The sequence below is a fragment of the Rhinoderma darwinii genome, chromosome 4 (genome assembly GCF_050947455.1).
Source record: "Rhinoderma darwinii isolate aRhiDar2 chromosome 4, aRhiDar2.hap1, whole genome shotgun sequence".
NCBI lineage: Eukaryota > Metazoa > Chordata > Amphibia > Anura > Rhinodermatidae > Rhinoderma > Rhinoderma darwinii.
Genome location: NC_134690.1, coordinates 165,266,743 through 165,285,152, shown reverse-complemented (window position 1 = coordinate 165,285,152; position 18,410 = coordinate 165,266,743).

The following is an 18,410-nucleotide window of genomic DNA, read 5'->3' as shown; positions in this document are numbered from 1 at the left end:
TTTTTTAACCCTTCAGGCATTTCACAGGAATTAAAGCAATGTGGAGGTGAAATTTGCAAATTTCATTTTTCTTGCTGAATTTCAATATTATTCCATTTTTTTCTGTAACACAGAAGATTTTACCAGAGAAATACTACTAAATATGTATTGTCCAGATTCTGCAGTTTTTAGAAATGTCCCACATGTGGCTCTAGTGCGCTCGTGGAATAAAACACAAGCCTCAGAAACAAAGGAGCACCTAGTGCATTTTGAGGCCTCTTTTTTATTAGAATATATTTTAGGCAGCATGCCAGGTTTGAAGAGGTGTTGAGGTATGAAAGCAATGGAAACCCACCAGAAGTGACCCCATTTTGGAAACTAGACCCCTCAAGGAATTCATTTATGGTTGTTGTTATCATTTTGACCACACCGTTTTTTCACAGCACCTATTTGAATTGGGCTGTGAATTAAAAAAATGATATTTTTTTCCATTAAGATGTAATTTTTGTTCAAAATTTCTTATTTTCACAAGGAATAAAACACCCCATTTTGTTGCCCAATTTGTCCTGAGTGCGGCAATACCCCATTTGTGGTGATAAACTGATGTTTGGGCCCATGGCAGGACTCAGAAGGAAAGGACCACCATTTGGCCTACTGGAGCTTTTCTTGTGCTAAGTCATGTATGCAGAAGCCCCTGAGGTACCAGTACAGTTGAAACCCCCGAGAAGTGACCCCATTTTAAAAACTACACCCCTTAAGACATTCATCTAGTGGTGTAGTGAGCATTTTGACCCCACAGTTATTGTGTAAAAGGTAATGCGCAGCAGATGGTGCAAAGTGAGATTTGCAATTTCCTATGCATATATGCCATTTCAGTGTCTGATATATTGTGCCCAGCATGTGCCACTGGAGACATACACCCCATAAATTGTAATGTGGGTTCTCCCGGGTACGGCAATACCCTACATGTGGCTGTTATTAGCTGCCTGGGCACACGACAGGGCTCAGAAGGGAAGGACCACCATTTAGCCTACTGGAGCTTTTCTGGTGCTAAGTCATGTAGGCAGAACCCCTGAGGTACCAGTACAGTTGAAACCCCCGAGAAGTGACCCCATTTTAAAAACTACACCCCTTAAGACATTCATCTAGTGGTGTAGTGAGCATTTTGACCCCACAGTTATTGTGTAAAAGGTAATGCGCAGCAGATGGTGCAAAGTGAGATTTGCAATTTCCTATGCATATATGCCATTTCAGTGTCTGATATATTGTGCCCAGCATGTGCCACTGGAGACATACACCCCATAAATTGTAATGTGGGTTCTCCCGGGTACGGCAATACCCTACATGTGGCTGTTATTAGCTGCCTGGGCACACGACAGGGCTCAGAAGGGAAGGACCACCATTTAGCCTACTGGAGCTTTTCTGGTGCTAAGTCATGTAGGCAGAACCCCTGAGGTACCAGTACAGTTGAAACCCCCGAGAAGTGACCCCATTTTAAAAACTACACCCCTTAAGACATTCATCTAGTGGTGTAGTGAGCATTTTGACCCCACAGTTATTGTGTAAAAGGTAATGCGCAGCAGATGGTGCAAAGTGAGATTTGCAATTTCCTATGCATATATGCCATTTCAGTGTCTGATATATTGTGCCCAGCATGTGCCACTGGAGACATACACCCCATAAATTGTAATGTGGGTTCTCCCGGGTACGGCAATACCCTACATGTGGCTGTTATTAGCTGCCTGGGCACACGACAGGGCTCAGAAGGGAAGGACCACCATTTAGCCTACTGGAGCTTTTCTGGTGCTAAGTCATGTAGGCAGAACCCCTGAGGTACCAGTACAGTTGAAACCCCCGAGAAGTGACCCCATTTTAAAAACTACACCCCTTAAGACATTCATCTAGTGGTGTAGTGAGCATTTTGACCCCACAGTTATTGTGTAAAAGGTAATGCGCAGCAGATGGTGCAAAGTGAGATTTGCAATTTCCTATGCATATATGCCATTTCAGTGTCTGATATATTGTGCCCAGCATGTGCCACTGGAGACATACACCCCATAAATTGTAATGTGGGTTCTCCCGGGTACGGCAATACCCTACATGTGGCTGTTATTAGCTGCCTGGGCACACGACAGGGCTCAGAAGGGAAGGACCACCATTTAGCCTACTGGAGCTTTTCTGGTGCTAAGTCATGTAGGCAGAACCCCTGAGGTACCAGTACAGTTGAAACCCCCGAGAAGTGACCCCATTTTAAAAACTACACCCCTTAAGACATTCATCTAGTGGTGTAGTGAGCATTTTGACCCCACAGTTATTGTGTAAAAGGTAATGCGCAGCAGATGGTGCAAAGTGAGATTTGCAATTTCCTATGCATATATGCCATTTCAGTGTCTGATATATTGTGCCCAGCATGTGCCACTGGAGACATACACCCCATAAATTGTAATGTGGGTTCTCCCGGGTACGGCAATACCCTACATGTGGCTGTTATTAGCTGCCTGGGCACACGACAGGGCTCAGAAGGGAAGGACCACCATTTAGCCTACTGGAGCTTTTCTGGTGCTAATTCATGTAGGCAGAACCCCTGAGGTACCAGTACAGTTGAAACCCCCGAGAAGTGACCCCATTTTAAAAACTACACCCCTTAAGACATTCATCTAGAGTGTAGTGAGCATTTTGACCCAACAGTTATTGTGTAAAAGGTAATGCGCAGTAGATGGTGCAAAGTGAGATTTGCAATTTCCTATACATATATGCCATTTCAGTGTCCGATATATTGTGCCCAGCATGTGCCACCGGAGACATACACCCCATAAATTGTAATGTGGGTTCTCCCGGGTACGGCAATACCCTACATGTGGCTGTTATTTGCTGCTTGGGCACATGGCAGGGCTCAAAAGGGAAAGATGAGGGGGATAAGCTGTGCGGAGTGCATCAGGGTAAATTAAAAATCAATGGATGTATGGTAAATTTTAAAACAATCTTTCATACAGAGCCCTGGTTTTTCGGGACACGTGTCACATTGGTATGTTGTGTCCTTCCTTATCCCCCTCTTATAGCACACTTTGCACCTCTTTTGACTTTTTCCCTTCTTGCCAGTTTGGGGAACTTCTCCTGGAAAGTGTTGCCCTGGTACGATGCGTGTGGCCTCGCTTCCAGAAGTACTGGGTGCCCCTCCTTCCTGGTCGCCAAAAATTAGGTTCTTTATAACCACCTCTTGAAATTCCAGGAAAGTTCCCCTCTGGCCTGCACATCGACGTAGCACGTACGCATTGTACAATGCCATCTGTATGATGTGCACGGCCAGCTTCTTATACCACACCCTCGATTTCCGCGTAGCGCTGTAGGGCTTCAGGACTTGATCTGACAAGTCCACCCCTCCCATGTACCTATTGTAGTCCAGGATGCAATCTGGTTTGGGGGTCTCTGTACTGGTACCTCGTACAGGTACATGGGTACTGGTGTGGCCATGTATTGTTGTCAATACAAGGACATCTCTCTTGTCCTTGTACTTGACACACAATATGTTGCTACTAGAATGTGCCCTGCTCTCACCCCTTCTGAGTGTTTGCCCAAGCAGTGTTTTAGGGAGGCCTCTAAGATTTTTTCTAGCAGTGCCGCATGCCGCAGTCCTTCTGGAAGCGAGGCACTTGAAGAGCGGGACGCTGGTATAAAAATTATCCAGGTAGAGGTGGTAACCCTGGTCCAGCAGTGGGTGCACCAAATCCCACACAATTTTTGCGTTAATTCCCAGTAAGGGGGGGCATTCTGGGGGCTGAATACTGCTGTCCTTCCCTTCATATATCCTGAATTTATATGTATACCCTGATGCACTCTCGCACAGCTTATACAACTTCACGCCATACCTTGCCCTCTTACTTGGCAGGTATTGGCGGAATTGAAGCCTCCCTTTAAAATGTACCAGGGACTCATCAATGGAAATACACTTCTCGGGGGTGTATGCTTGGGCAAACCGGGCACTGAAATGGTCTAATAGGGGTCTCAGTTTATATAAACGGTCAAAACTGGGGTCATCTCGGGGTGGGCACTGCTCATTATCGGCATAATGTAGGAAGCGAAGTATTGCCTCATAACGCATCCTGGACATGGCCATACGGTACATCGGGGTGTGGTATAGGATGTCCGTGCTCCAGTAGGTCCTAATGGATGGCTTTTTTAGAAGCCCCATGTTCAAGAGCAGTCCCCAGAACTTGCCCAACTCTGCTGCGTTTACAGGAGTCCACCTCTGGGATTGGGCATAAAATGAGTTGGGGTTCTTGGTGATATACTGTTGGGCATATAAATTAGTCTGGGTGACCATTAGCTCTATAAAGTTATCAGTGAAGAAGAACTTGAAAAAGTCCATCTCACTGAACCCTGCCGTGTTAAATTTGATGCCTGGGCTGCCCGTGTACTCAGGGATTTGGGGTTCATAATGGTCTGGTGTGGGTGTCCAAATGGGGTCACTTCGCTCAGGGGTATCACTTGTTGTGGGGTCACTTCTCTCAGGGATTTCTACTATGGTGGTGGTCCTGGGGCGTCTCCTAGGGGGTCCCTCCTCTTCATCGCTGGATGAGGAGGTAGACAAATAAAATACTGTATCGCCATCCGACGAGTCTGTGTCGGAGGCCAGAAATGCATACGCCTCTTCAGCAGTAAATGTCCGTTGGGACATGCTTGTTGTGCGAAGACAAAATTTATATACTGCAAAAAAATAAATCCCTAACTGGGAGCAATAGGATAGCACAACTAGCACAAATGTGTGTTTTGTTTTTAGAGAGCAAGTGGACTTCCCTGACACTAAAGCTAACTAGGGCGAGGGTTCCTAACACTAAACCTAACTAAATTTTATGTGGACTTCCCTAACGCTAAACCTAACTACGGCGACGATTCCCTGACACTAAACCTATCTAGATTATGTCAAGCTTCCCTGACACTAAACCTAACTACGGTGACGGGTGCCTGACACTAAACCTATCTAATTATTCCGAGCTTCCCTGACGCTAAACCTAACTACGGTGATGGATCCCTAACGCTAAGCCTATCTACGGTGACCGATTCCTGACGCTAAATTCCCTGACACTATACCTAACTACGCTTTTTGACGGTTCCCTGACACTAACTAACCCTAATACTAAACTAACCAGTTAAATTTTCAAAATTGGCTAAACTAACTATTTTTTTTTGTTTCTTTTTTTTCTTTTTATATTTTTTTTTTTGTTTTATGTTTTATATAGAAAAAAATGAAAAAAAAATCCCCAGGGACCAAGAAATGTGGTCCTGAAGACTGAAAAGTGGTCAGTGATAGGAGATCACTGACCAAAAAACGTGGGTAGAACTCAAAGAGGAAGGGAACAGGAGTGGGTAGTGGATGGGGTGGTGGGAAGCAAAAAAAACGTTGTTTTAGAAACTTTTTTTCACTTTTTTTCACTTCTTTTCTCTCTGACTCTCTGCTCACAACCGATCTCAACGCCTCGCTAACTCCAACAGGGCGTTCAGGGCGGTTGCAGCAGGATGTGAGGTCAGAGAGAGGAAGTGACGAGAATGATCGCTGCTATTGGCTAGTTACTCACTGACTAGCCAATAGCGGCGATCGGCGAGGCGGGACCATAGTAAATGGTCCCGGCCCATTATGCTGTGATAGCATGCTGTCAGAAACAGCAGCTATCACAGCTCAGGAACGCCGGGCTCGAGCACTGCTGTGCTGAATGAGACCGATCGCTGCTATTGGCTAGTTACTCACTGACTAGCCAATAGCGGCGATCGGCGAGGCGGGACCATAGTAAATGGTCCCGGCCCATTATGCTGTGATAGCATGCTGTCAGAAACAGCAGCTATCACAGCTCAGGAACGCCGGGCTCGAGCACTGCTGTGCTGAATGAGACCGATCGCTGCTATTGGCTAGTTACTCACTGACTAGCCAATAGCGGCGATCGGCGAGGCGGGACCATAGTAAATGGTCCCGTCCCATTATGCCGTGATAGCCTGCTGTCAGAAACAGCAGCTATCACAGCGCATGAACGCGCCGGGCGCGCGCACCGCTGTTCTAACTGCAAGACGTACTATTACGGCATGGAGCGCGAACGATAGAGCTGCCATGACGTAATAGTACGTCAAGGAGCGGGAAGGGGTTAATAATATGCTTTGCTCGCTACTTAATTTTCTCATGATAATAATCTTGATGAATGATGCATGATTACAGCTGTACATATATACTTCCTTTTCGTTCCTTTCTTTTATGTAGGTTGCAGAATTCATGAGCCTGCTGCCAATAAACAGATTTGTGAATATAAGTAATTTCAGAATTTAGTAAGTACTTTATCTAATGTTTTGTATTAAGGTACTGTATAGCCCTAGGGTTTTTGCTTTATTTGAAGTATTGCTTATAATGTTCAGGCATTAATGCAAGGTAGATAATTTTCTGGTAGATACTAAAGTTTGCTGTGTAAATGGATTGTAGATGTAGCCGTCTTTATCTTGACTTTTAATGCATTAAATATGTAGGTGAAGTATGGTATGTGAAGTATAAAGAATGACAATAACAATAACAGAAATATACAGATGAGTTCAGATGTGGTGAATTCTTTGCAGAATTTCAATGTGGATTCTGCACCGAAATATCGCATATCGAATATATTATAAATGCAAATAATTGAATTAATGTAATTTTTTGTTCTCTGCAGCCCATATCTGAACTCTTTGTATCAGATCAGATTGACCTCCAAGTTTATCTATAATGGAAACATCACCACCATAAAGTTCCTGAATGAACAGCTGATAAGTGCCGTCAGGAATGTGATCTCCAGTGGTAGTACAAAGGTGTTGACAGCAGCAGTGATTGGAAACGTTACGTTTGATAGAGTCAGAGATGGACAATATTGTAAGTTAATACTTCGTATTCAAAAATTTATATATATTTTTTTGCTTACGTCATAGTAGGCTATGCGATTAGAGACCTCCCAGATGAATTGGCAATTTTCCCACATTCCGCCATTTACTGCATCCCACCACCATATTGCGCTTCTAGTTTTGGTGCCAGGTGCTGCATCATCAGACTCAGCCCTGGCGTCAAGATGCCTGCACAGTATATGGCAGCCACATCAGCAGAAATATTCTCTCTGGTGTGGCGGCAGAAGAGTGAGCATCATAGGTATGGCTCTGGGGTTTGAAGGGTACTGAAACGGAAGGTGTTCAATCTGAGGGGCTTAATCTGGGGTCTGAGGGCTTTGTTTGCTCCTTAGGATTCAAGCACATTTGGTTGGGAAGTGTCCTTGTAAAGAGGTGTGGACTGTAAAAAGGGGTGTGGCCTGTGTGCTAAATCTTTGCACACTGTGCACACCACTACGGTTACTCTACTTGAAGATAATTTCCAAAAGTTGGCATGTACTGTATGATGTATGTATTATTAGTAATTATTATTTGTTCTTCTTTCTCATGTCAGACACTGTGGATCAGTTAGAACCCTATTTTACTTGCTCTTTATATGGCTACTCAGAATATACTCTCAACAAAGAAACCTTCACATGTGAATCTCACTGTAAAATCACCTGTCAGAATAATGCAACCTGTATCCATATGAAGGATGAAATTATCTGCAGGTAAGCTCTTAAATCTGTCGGTAACTATTTCTATAAATACTTTAGTGCCTACTGACCTAATCTTGTAGTCCAGATGCACAAGTGATGTGTAGGGTTACTACAGAGAATAGGAGAGGTTGACCGACCTATTGCACTAAAAAATATGTTGTGCGGGTGCCCCACCACCATGTTCTGCATGTGCATCATTTCTTAACTGTGGTGGAAAAAAGTGTTGAGGGCCTATTTACTGGGTTGTACAGCAGAAGTTGCATAATGATGCCCCACTCTTTGACATCTCTGTGTTCTGCAGCTACTGGCTGAAGCTGCACTACACAGATCTCCTATCTCGCTCTCCTCCTACATGCACTCTGCACATAATACTGTCAATACTGAGAGCTATATGCTCCATTTTTAGCTTCCTCTAATGGTTTTCTGGTCCAAAAGCAGGAAAAAGCAGCTTTAATTTTAGTAATTATGACAATTTGGGTGGCGTTGCACTTAACTATTGTAATTAAACAATAGACTAAATTATTATCATTTATGAGAGCCATTTCTGATCATACAATACAAAAGATTGCTACGTCTATATCTTAACATATTACATTGCTTTATTTTCTCAGATGTAATCATTTCAGCATATACAGTACATCAGGAACACATTGTGAGAACCTCTCTATGAATCTTAATGCTTTCTTTGGAATATTATTTGGAGCTTTGGCATTTCTTTTTCTGCTTCTACTGAGCATTGGACTCTGTGTCTGTTATTGCCAGAAAAGATTAAATCAAGAAAAAGATGCTGAAAGGTAAGTCGAAATCCAACCTAATTTTAATTGCTGGGTTTCCATCTTTGGCCCATAATATAAGAACATTAAACAAAATGTCTATCTTAAATTACTACTGCCACAACCTCTTGTTTTTGTATTTTTGTATCTATATGTACAGCCCAAACAAATAAAAGCATTCACTTATATGTATTAAACATCAATAGCAAATATTTAAATGTCTCAAAATATAGGTCTTATTATCGAAATACGCCATTCACTAAACCACAGCCAACTAGTCATATATTGGAGAGATAACAAGCACTAAATATTCACGCAGAGCTTGTGTTTGACAAATAAACCATTTGCACCAGATCCGTCACCATTGAAATCAATGGTGATGCAAACGGAAACCTATGGTTTTCATTTGTTTCAGTCAGGGTTCCGTTCTGACGAAAAGCTCAGACGGAACGCCTGAACGGAGCCCTGACGCAGATGTGAACGAAGCCTTAGGAGAACCCAATATACATAAGTGGCTGTCCCAGAATTACTTAGAGAGGAGACTGTCTTTTCAGTGTGTATATAGAATTACTGTACAGAGGGTAAAAAAATGTAAACTGAGGTACATTGCAAACTTGAGATCAAGTTCTTGCAAGAAGACAAAATTGTAGCACTTAAGGAATGCAGTACAATATGTTTTATGCTGGTTGAAGAAGAGAATTAAGGACCGCACATCCACAATATTGATCAAAATGTTATCTAAGCATCTCCCATTCATGTTCATTGGTTAATATTGTGGATGTACGGTCCTTGATACTCCTTTTTTGCAATTTCTTGCACCTGAACCTTTTCCATTGCTTTTATATGGGTAATAAGAAATATTTAAATGCATTTCTCAAGTTTTGTATGGTTTTTTTTACATTGTATGTTCATTGAAGTTTGGGTCTTGTATCTGAAGACTTTAATTAAAATGCTACTGGTACTTATTATATGCTACTGTTATGTTTTTTTGTTCATTGTACTTATATAGTACCTACCAGTAGAGAGACAGCAGCACTCAGTTTCCAAGTAAAGAAAGTCCAATAGTAAAGGGTGCCAGCTGATAGTCTCAAGCATGAAAAGGGTCCCAAGGTGGGACGGAAACGTTGCACTTGCCATGTTGGCACAATAAACCACATTTTTTCCACCTTGATTATCGGAGTGCTGCTGGATTTACTTCTGGGATATATAGTACATATGTATTTTCAGGGAAAAAATAATACATGAAATATTGCGTTAAGATTTCCTATTTACGTTTTCCAATATCTTATGGTCTAATAAAGATTGAATTTAAAAAATAAAAAATAAGGATAGTTCTTTTTCTTTCTTTACAGCTGCATTAAGGAAAACATCTTTCAGAAGAAAACCGTCTTCTTTCGTAAGCATTATTGAAGTTATTATAGTTAAAAAAACCGCTTCTTTTATATATGACTAATAGCTTTATTTCTGGTTTATTAATATTTTTATTGCAAAGTACACTCTAATGTATGTATGTATGTAAAGTCACGTAGGGCCTATAAATATATAGAAACTATTTATGACAGTCTAGTATGAGCATGAACGGTAAGACTATTTGTTCTAGCTTTAGTTAGTCAATTCTGGATCTTTACTAAAGATAATGTATTTTCACTGCTCTCGATTCCCATGGCAGTGTGCTTTCCACCACTTTAATTGATGCTGACAAGTTTCTGAATGGGGCATATTCTCAGCAATAATTAGTAAATATATCTATTGTCATATATAAAATATCAGAACTACACAACAATGTATGATATAAGACTTCGTATCGTTTTAGAGTAGAGTGCCAAGAGCCCCACTTTGAAATTATTTTCAAGGAAGAATTTTGCAGATCATATGAATGTAAAATGCATACAGTAAATGTAATCTTACATCTTTTTTAGCATCTAAAATCCGGAGGCCAACAATCCCAGCTGTGACTGTGCCACCTGAAGAACCTAGTCTAGTGAAGTGGAGTGCAAATTTGAACAATCAGCTCTCAGGTGTATATAGGACTTATTTATTTACATTGTAATATACTGCTATTCTCCCTACAACCAGTGCTGGCTTTATAGCGAATGGTTCCTTAGGCAACAAGCAAATAAGCAAAATTCCCGGTAGCCTAGGTTAGTGAAAGAGTTAATTGTACAGGGTGGGCCATTTATATGGATACACCTAAATAAAATGGGAATGGTTAGTGATATTAACTTCCTGTTTGTGGCACATTAGTATATGGGAGGGGGGAAACTTTTCAAGCTGGGTGTTGACCATGGCGGCCATTTTGAAGTCGGCCATTTTGTATCCAACTTTAGTTTTTTCAATGGGAAGAGGGTCATGTGACACATCAAACTTATCGAGAATTTTACAAGAAAAACAATGGTGTGCTTGGTTTTAACGTTACTTTATGCTTTCATGAGTTATTTACAAGTTTCTGACCACTTATAAAATGTGTTCAAAGTGCTGCCCATTGTATTGGATTGTCAATGCAACCCTCTTCTCCCACTCTTCGCACACTGATAGCAACACCGCAGAAGAAATGCTAGCACAGGCTTCCAGTATCCGTAGTTTCAGTTGCTGCACATCTCGTATGTTCACAGCATAGACAATTGCCTTCAGCTGACCCCAAAGATAAAAATCTAAGGGGGTCAGATCGGGAGACCTAGGGGGCCATTTAACTGGCCCATGATGACCAATCCACTTCCCAGGAAACTGTTCATCTAGGAATGCTCGGACCTGACACATGCTGTGAAGAATCAAGATGTACAGAAACTGAAACTACGGATACTGGAAGCCTGTGCTAGCATTTCTTCTGCGGTGTTGCTATCAGTGTGTGAAGAGTGGGAGAAGAGGGTTGCATTGACAATCCAACACAATGGGCAGCACTTTGAACACATTTTATAAGTGGTCAGAAACTTGCAAATAACTCATGAAAGAATAAAGTAACGTTAAAACCAAGCACACCATTGTTTTTCTTGTGAAATTCTCGATAAGTTTGATGTGTCACATGACCCTCTTCCCATTGAATAAACTAAAGTTGGATACAAAATGGCCGACTTCAAAATGGCCGCCATGGTCAACACCCAGCTTGAAAAGTTTCCCCCCTCCCATATACTAATGTGCCACAAACAGGAAGTTAATATCACCAACCATTCCCATTTTATTTAGGTGTATCCATATAAATGGCCCACCCTGTACATTTCCTGGGGTACTGACACAGTGAAGGGGTTAATTTTACATTCCATGATATTCTAGGACAACAAAGTGGTCAATAGGCAATGGTCAATGGTCAGGTTGCTCAAAGGGGTCCTATACTTGGTTGGTGCCCCTAGGAAGTGGTGGCCCTGGGTAATTGCCCTGTTTACCAGCCCCTAAAAGCAGCCCTAAAACTATGTCTATTCCTTCATGAACCACATGACTAGTTTCCTTTTTAACATTATATATTACAAGTTAACTTTTATACAGCATTTTCACATAATGTTACCCCTATAGAGTCTGTATTTATCCATCTCAGGGTCTGTAATGACGGGGTAGGGAGACAGACAGGTGAGCCCTAATCTACCCGCCACTCAGTCCCTGCCTACTTGCAACGGCCTGTCCTAGGCGACGGCGTACAACTGGGCGACGGTCCCTACTCTCACTATGTGCACGACAGACAGACAGACAAGGGTACAAAGAAGCTAAGGGAAAAGGGGCAGATGCCCACGGCAACACCGTGAGCTACAAGAGTAGTGAACGAGCCGAGTCAAACCAGGAGTGTACGAGCTACCAAACGCAGAGCAAGAGAGTAGTCAGTAAAGCCAGGGTCAATATGAAGCAGAGGACAAATAGTACAAGCAGCAGCAGAGCCAGGAAACAAGCAGAATCACAGGCAAAGGAGAAGCAGGAAATGAAGGTATAAATAGACAGAGGGCGGGAGCTAGCTCCGTCTGGCCATGCTGTGATAGGCTCTCCCACTCCTCAGCCTCCCAGCCTGAGTGGTGGAAGAAGGAGTCACTCTATCAGACTTAGGAGCAGGTGCAGACTGAGTAACCACGGGCGTCGACACAGAAGCTGTGTCTGGCAGATCCTTTACAGGGTCATCTACTCAGTATAAGGCCGGATTCACATGAGCGTGTTCGGTCCGTGATATACGGTCTGCGTGTCGGCCACATTTCCCGGAACGAACACAGTGCAGAGAGCCGTGCTCCTAGCATCATATCTATCTATGACGCTAGATGTTACTGCCTCACTGAAACTGTCCCATAGTGTAATCATGTTTTCAGCACGGGAATGTAGTTCCGCCTGGAGGCAGGGACTCCCAGCGTCATAGATAACTATGATGCTAGGAGCCTGGCTCCCTGCACTGTGTTCGGTCCGGGAAATGCGTCCGACATGCGGACCGTACATCACGGACCGAATACGCTCGTGTGAATCCAGCCTTAGGATATGTTCACACGCACAAGTAAAAACGGCTGTAAAATACGGAGCAGTTTTCAAAGGAAAACAGCCTCTGTTTTTCAGCCGTTTTTAACTTTTTTTTCATGTGTTTTTGGAGCAATTTTTGGAGCTGTTTTGCTATTGGCAGAATGAAAAACGGCTCCAGAAACAGCTCAAGTAGTGACATGCACTTTTTTTTACGGGGCGTGTTTTACGCATAGTTTTTTCAAATGGCCAGTGAAAAATACGCTCCATCTGAACAAAACACTGTTTTTCCCATTGAAATCAATGGGCAGATGTTTGGAGGCGTTCAGCTTCCGTATTTTCAGCAATTTTTCGAGGCGTTTACACCCCAAAAAATGACTCAAAATAAGCCGTGTGAACATAATCTTAGTGTTGCAGCCTTCATTTTCTCACTCGTGGTTTAGTTATTTGCAGCATATTATCATTGTAAACTTGCTCTAAAGGAAATACAGCCAATCTGAGAACACAGAGCTACAGTTTAAAGCATAGGGGGATAGGCATAGAGCAGGAGCAGAAACACCTAGTGTGATAGGTGGTGTATTTTAGACTACTGTATCTCAGACTTCCTTTACTGTTTAGACTACCCTGCAGTTTAGTTGCAGTTTCTGATTATAGATAGGCCCTAATGGAGTAGAGCAATATTATTGCAGTTGTACTTTTCTATTTATGACTTTAAAATGAATAAAGCAGAATAAATAAAGTTCAACATTACAATTAGTATTAGTGAAATACAATCAGTATATTTAAATTTTCTAATCTTTTCTATTTTTCTGCACTGGCTAAGTATCAAGACAAATCCAATTAACCAGGTATATTTAATTTTATTTCAGTCAAATGTAGCAACATCTTACATCCAAAATGGAACATGCAGACCCAACGTATATGAGCCACATAAAGTGAACTTTGAAGTGACTAAAAATTTAAATTGACTATACAAATTGTGATATTGATGCATAATGAATTACTGTATTTGTCACGGGGTTTGGCACAAAGGATATTATTTATAACATCAGTTCCAAAATATAGGGAACAATCAACTTCAAGATCTTTTATAAATGTTAAAAAAGTGCTGTGTAAAAACGTAGCTGCTACATTACTTACCGTATTTTCCGGACTATAAGGCGCACATAAAATGCTGAGAATTTCTCAGAAATAGAAAGTGCGCCTTATAATCCGGTGCGCCTTATATATGAACCCGACAGTAAAGAGAGGGGTTCATACAGGATCCTTTACCTCTATCGTGGGCGGCAGGGGTCGGCGGCGGCATACCACAGCACACACCATGCTCCTCCCCCCCGTGCGCCTATGAATTTATTCTTCACTTGGGTTTTTACAGTATCCATAAATGGATTGAGCATTACGGCCACCGTAGTCAGGAGCCACACTGAGTGATACTTACAGCTCTGTGCGCAGGATCCTTGCAATATATCTGTGCTTTAGCGTTAACTATACCCACTACCCCAAAAAATGCCTCCTGTTAAGAGACATGCTTATGATGCAGGTTTCAAGCTTAAAGCTATAAGTTATGCAGTAGAGCATGGAAATAGGGCAGCTGCAAGAGAATTCAACATTAATGAATCCATGGTGCGTAAGTGGAGAAAACAAGAAGATGCCCTCCGCCAAGTAAAGAAGACCAAACTGAGTTTCCGAGGAAACAAAGCAAGGTGGCCACAGTTGGAGGACAAAATAGAACAGTGGGTTATGGAACAGAGAAACGCAGGTAGAAGCGTCTCCACTGTCTCTATTCGACTCAAAGCCACTGCTTTAGCACGTGACATGGAGATCAAGGACTTTCGAGGAGGTCCTTCATGGTGCTTTCGTTTCATGAAAAGGCGTCATCTCTCCATTCGCACCAGAACTACTGTGTGCCAGCAATTACCAAAGGATTATGAAGAGAAGCTGGCCATTTTCCGCACCTACTGCATAACCAAGATAAATGAAAAGAATATCCAGCCAGAACACATTATTAACATGGATGAGGTTCCCCTCACTTTCGATATCCCCGTAAACCGTACTGTTGAGAAAACAGGGACCAGTACGATATCTATACGTACCACAGGAAATGAGAAGTCATCTTTCACTGTAGTTCTCGCTTGTCAGGCTAATGGCCAGAAACTACCACCCATGGTAATTTTCAAGAGGAAGACTTTGCCTAAAGAAAATTTTCCTGCTGGTGTCATCATTAAGGCTAACCCAAAGGGCTGGATGGATGAGGAGAAGATGAGTGAGTGGCTGAGGGAGGTCTACGTCAAGAGACCGGGTGGCTTTTTTCACAAATCCCCATCCCTATTGGTCTGTGACTCGATGCGCGCCCACGTGACCGATACTGTCAAAGCCCAAGTGAAGAAAACTAATTCGGAGCTTGCTGTCATCCCTGGTGGATTAACCAAAGAGCTCCAGCCGCTAGATATCAGCATCAACAGGTCATTTAAAGTTAAATTGCGAGCTGCATGGGAGCATTGGATGACAGAAGGTGACCACACATTCACCAACACAGGGAGGCAACGCCGTGTGAGTTATGCCACTATGTGCCAGTGGATCGTGGATGCCTGGAAGAATGTATCAGTCTCCAGTGTCATCCGAGCTTTCAGGAAGGCTGGAATCACCACTGAAGAGCCTAGCAGCAGCAACGAGACCGACTCGGATAATGAAGAGGAGGACCCCATGCTTGATGCCGAAATCGCCCAACTGTTCAACTCCGACACTGAAGATGACGGATTTGATGGATTTCTGGTGGAGGAATGAACTGAAAAAGTACGGTAAACGTTTTGATTTGCAATTACAGCTGAACCAGTTGCAAGTTATTGTTAAAAAGTGTAATAAATTTTGACTTGCAGTCTGAGCAATGGTTTATTTAACGGTAATGTGCTGCGCCTTATAATCCAGTGCGCCTTATATATGAAACAAGATTGCTTATAAGGCGCTCATAGAAAGTGCGCCTTATAATCCGGTGCGCCTTATAATCCGGAAAATACGGTAGTCTAAATTCATAACTCTAATGTGATCAATACAATTCTTGCAAGAGGAATAATATTGCATGGCATTTGTTTTTAAGTTATAAAATGTTTTTATGAAATTGTCTGAAATTTCGGAAACAGAACATGCTTTTCTGGTGCTGGTAAAAAGAACACTGTTATTTTGAATGGCTACTTTGATTTTTTTCAATCCTTGTTTTGTTACACGTGTTTAATATATTAAATAATATTTAGACCTCATGCACACAGTGAAACTGACCTTGTGCCCATAGCTGTAAGAGAGGGGGTTCCCAGAAGATAACACAGATGCCACAGTATGCCCTTTATGAGCAGTCCTTGACCGGGGCCGGGGACATCAACCTCCGTCAGGTCACTTGGTATCTCTCTCTTGGTTCAGCCAGGCTCAGAGCACAGACGATAATCGGGGTGACCGATGATAGGGCGGAACGAGCGCTCATATGAATGCTCATTCCCATTCATTGGCCGGGTAAATATGGCAGCGAATTGCGTCGAACGAGCAAGAAAGCAGAAAGCCTAAAGGGAGCACTGGACACGTACATAGGGAACAGACTGGGGGGAAAACGTATACAAAGAGGCCCTGCGTAAATGAAAGCAGTAATGGTATTTATAGGGGCAGTGTCACTTTATAATTTGTAAGGGGCAGTTTTTCCCACTTACACAGCCACCAATCACAGCGAAGCTTTCATTTTTCCAGAGCAGTTTAAGAAACTAAAGCTGAGCTCTGATTTGTTGCTATGGGCAATAAGGCTAGTTTTTCTGTTAGACCGTTTTGATAAATGAGGCCCAATGTGTTAAAATGTGGGTACTTTATGTGTTTATTTAAAATAAATTATATTTATTACTCCAAGTAAACAAGAGAAAGAGTATTTAATTTAAATCATTGCCTAATGGTTAATAGACTGGAGTTTATAATCTGCTCTATATTCTCTTAGCATTATACAGATATGTGACATATTGTACACAATTAATTAAATGGTAATTCTAGAAAATATAAATCATTGTTTAATTTATAGGATAATACATCCCTACGCGTAAATACAGAGAGGGATTTCTCAGGACCAGACTTATAGTATATGAAAGCTCAATGCTTTCTTAATTTGAATGTGACTATGCATTATATTACTTATATTGTACTTTGTAACATTTATAAGCTGGTATTATGTTCTTTATACCACACGGTAATTTTTTTTTTCCATTCCACCAAATAAAACTTAATAAAAGTAAATAATTATGTTATATGTGCCCCTAAATGGTGCCATGAAATGATACAACTCAACCATCAAAACACTATACCTTACATGGCTATGTTTGAGGAAAAATAAAAAAATTATGGCTCTTGGAATACTATGATAAAAAAAAAACAGGAACAATTGCTTGTTCATTAGGATAAAAATAGTCTGGTCACTAAAGGGTTAAACACAATAATAAATTTGTTCAAAGTAAGCTTGCCCCCTAGTGGTGACTGCAGGCAGCCAGAATTGTATCATGTAATTATATGGCTGTGTGAAGGGAATCGGATATGTTGCTCGGTAACAGAAAAATACAGCTCTGACCCTGTAGAGATATATTATAAAATAATCTATATATTGTTTATCCATCAAGTTAAACACTTTCATAGGAATGATTTATAAACAGTTTCTTTATATCCATGCATATACAATATATCACATTTATTCACAATTATTAAGCTGCCGATGTCAAAATTGCTATGACTCCACTTATATAAGGACAACCTCTTCATGTAATGCTCAAATTACCATTAGTCATTGTCTACGCTTGTATGTTAATTAAAGCCTTTCTGTTATTCTTCCTGTGTGCCAAGTAGGAACAGGTCATCTATGTATAAAACAGTTCTAGTAATTATAGATCACATTTTGTAACCAGCGTTGAACAATACATGAAAGCACACTGAATCCTTGTTCGAAAAGGTCAAGTTATTGAAGTGTCATACAACAAGATAATCAACGCGATAACTTCCTTGTTCCCAGATATGGATCTCTTTGTAGGCATAGCACCCTATAATTTTTATTATTCTGAGTGTAAGCTGTGCTATTTACACTCTCACTTGGCACAGCACGTCTATTCATATCTTAAATAGAATGCAACTCAGATATGCTGTGGATAAAAAAAAGTCTACACATCCCTGTTAAAATGCCATATTTTGTCATGTCAAAAAAATCAGTACAAGATGAATAATTTCACAACTTTTTCCACCTTTAATGTGACCCATAATCCGTACAATTCCATTGAAAAACAAACAAATATTTTAGAGGGGAAAAATAAAAATAACAAAACTACAATAATGTGAACACCCTCTTATAATTGGGGATGTTTTGTGTTCAGAATTAGCCAATCACATTTGAACTCATGTTAAGTATAGTCAGTACACAGCTACCATTATTTAAAGGGATTCTGAGTAACCCCATATAAAGTTCAGCTGTTCTATTAGGATTTTCCTGACATTTTCTTTGTTGCATGTGACAGCAAAACCCATGGTCCGTTTACAACACATCAAAGGATCTGATTGTTGAAAGGCATCAGTCAGGAGAAGGGTACCAAAGCATTTCCAAGGCATTAGATATACCATGGAACAAAGTGAAGACGGTCATCAAGAAGTGGAT